At 53.8% G+C, this 2,308-nt stretch overlaps 1 pseudogene; it reads left to right on the top strand.

Annotated features, from left to right (window-relative positions):
* Positions 1-1,861: 1,861 nt before the first annotated feature.
* Positions 1,862-1,953, top strand: LOC138374049 (small nucleolar RNA U13; annotated as a pseudogene).
* Positions 1,954-2,308: the final 355 nt, after the last annotated feature.

The raw sequence follows: 2,308 nt of genomic DNA, 5'->3' as shown, positions 1-2,308 counted from the left end.
CGGAGTGAAAATCGGAAAAATCGCTGTCCTCTGACGCAGCTGCAGAGAAAAGATGGCACCAAAATCAATGAAACACACACACACACACACACACACACACACAAACACACCTCCTCCCATCTGAACGAGCACTCCGGACGGTCACATAGGGAGAGCGACGGGCTCTCTTCCCACCCTGTGGTTTTCTACCTTTCGTTGCGGTTTTTTCCCTCAGTGGATAGAGGAGGAGACACAGGGGGCTCAGCCGGCATGCGAGTGGGTTTATCATCCTCTGTGAGTATCAACACGCGACACCACCTAAGTGAAGGAACACACCGGTGTTTCATGTCATGTGGCTCAATGCCTGGCAGATACGAGCCTTTGCAGGCCTCCTCGTGATCGACAGGACGTCGCCTTGGACACGGACACATCTTGTCCCTCCCTCCCGAGGCGATAGGCGGTTCCGTACCTCCTCGGGGCCAGGGCACAGTCTGCCTAGGCACCTACAACACGTGTGGCAACAGCCTCGATGGCTCTGCCATGAGAACGAACTCCCGTGGCACGGGGGTGGGGTGGGGGGGGGTCGGGTGCTGAAGAATTCAGCTGAGTGAAGGAATGCCACGGGATTCAGAGTGCCATCGGTGGGCTGAGAGGCGAGCAGGGCGGGCTTTGAAAGGGTAACATTCTCCCTGCCTTCCGTCTGTCTGTGAATACAGAACGTACACGCCAGGCGGGGTGGCTCACGCCTGTAATCCTAGCACTCTGGGAGGTAGAGGCGGGTGGATCGCTCAAGGTCGGGAGTTCGAGACCAGCCTGAGCAAGAGCGAGACCCCCATCTCTACTAAAAATAGAAAGAAACTATATATCTAAAAATATATACAGAAACAGTATCTAAAAATATATACAGAAAAATATTAGCCGGGCACGGTGGCGCATGCCTGTAGTCCCAGGTACTCGGGAGGCTGGGGCAGTAGGATCGCTTGAGCCCAGGAGTTTGAGGTTGCTGTGAGCTAGGCTGACGCCACGGCACTCTAGTCTGGGCAACAGAGTGAGACTCTGTTTCAAGAAAAAAAAAAAAAAAAAAAAAATATATATATATATATATATATATATATATACACACACACACACACACACACACACACACGTATATCCAATTAGCTGGGCATGCTGGCACATGCCTGTAATCCCAGCTACTCGGGAGGCTGAGGCAGTCTGATCGCTTGAGCCCAGGAGTTTGAGATTGCTGTGAGCTAGGCTGACGCCATGGCACTCTAGCCAGGGCAACAGAACGAGAGACTCTGTCAGAAAGAAAAGAAGAGCGAGAGCGAGAGAGCGAGAGAAAGAAAGAAAGGAAGGGAGAGAAAGGAAAGAGAAGGAAGGGGGGGAGAGGGAGAGAGAGAGAGAGAGGAGAAAACTATTAAAAAATTCGGGACCAGATCCATCGGTCGGTACTCAGAAGCGTGACGATCGGGTGTTCCCGAGCACGTGTGAGATGTGTCTTCTCCCTGACGCCGCGTTTCCTCCACACACACATCACCCATCTGCCGTGGAAAAAAAGCAACAAAAAGAGAGAAAGAGATTAAGAAGGGAAAATGGAAACAGGGCAAAAGAGGAAGAAAGAAAGAAATTTCGAAAAAAGAGACCAAAGTCACAGCGAGAAGGAAGAATACTGAGCCCAGAGCGACACCTAGTGACCACACCGTCACAAGCACCCTAGGGCCCCAATTCGCCAGAGACATCTGGTGGACCCCAGGGCAACATGTGGTCGACCCGGGGCCATGGCGTCTGCAGCCGATTCCCAGGCGGGCACACGAGCCCGGGGAAACTCATTCTCAGCGCGGGGAGGAGGGGAGGGGAAATAATAGCAAAGTCACACCAGATCCCTTTCTAGTTCATAAACGTGTTGATTGCGTGTTCACGCGCACGTGTGAGAAGGGCCTCCTGGTGTGTCGGCACGTCACCCGCGTGACGTGAAACCATGAATCCGGGGGGGGGGGGGGAGCGGAAAGGCGGGCAGGAAAAGGCAAAGAGAGAATAGATAAAATGAAAGGACCAAAAACAAAGTCACACAGCAGGGTAGGGGAGTGAGAGCAAGTCGAGAGACTGCAGACAGAAACTCCGAGAGGAGAGGAATGCTCCGGAGCGCCCCTCGCCCCGCGCGAGAAGAATACCGATCGCAGGGTGACCCCTAGGGGCAGCGAGGCCAGAGAGACCACATCCGCCCCGAAGCCCCCCTGTCAGGATGACAACCACAGAGCAGACATCTGGTCAACCACCCAAGGACCAGACATCTGGTCAACCAGCGAACCCATGCGGAGGCCGCATG

The sequence above is a fragment of the Eulemur rufifrons genome, chromosome 23 (genome assembly GCF_041146395.1).
Source record: "Eulemur rufifrons isolate Redbay chromosome 23, OSU_ERuf_1, whole genome shotgun sequence".
Lineage (NCBI taxonomy): Eukaryota > Metazoa > Chordata > Mammalia > Primates > Lemuridae > Eulemur > Eulemur rufifrons.
This window is presented reverse-complemented; position numbering and strand designations above follow the sequence as displayed.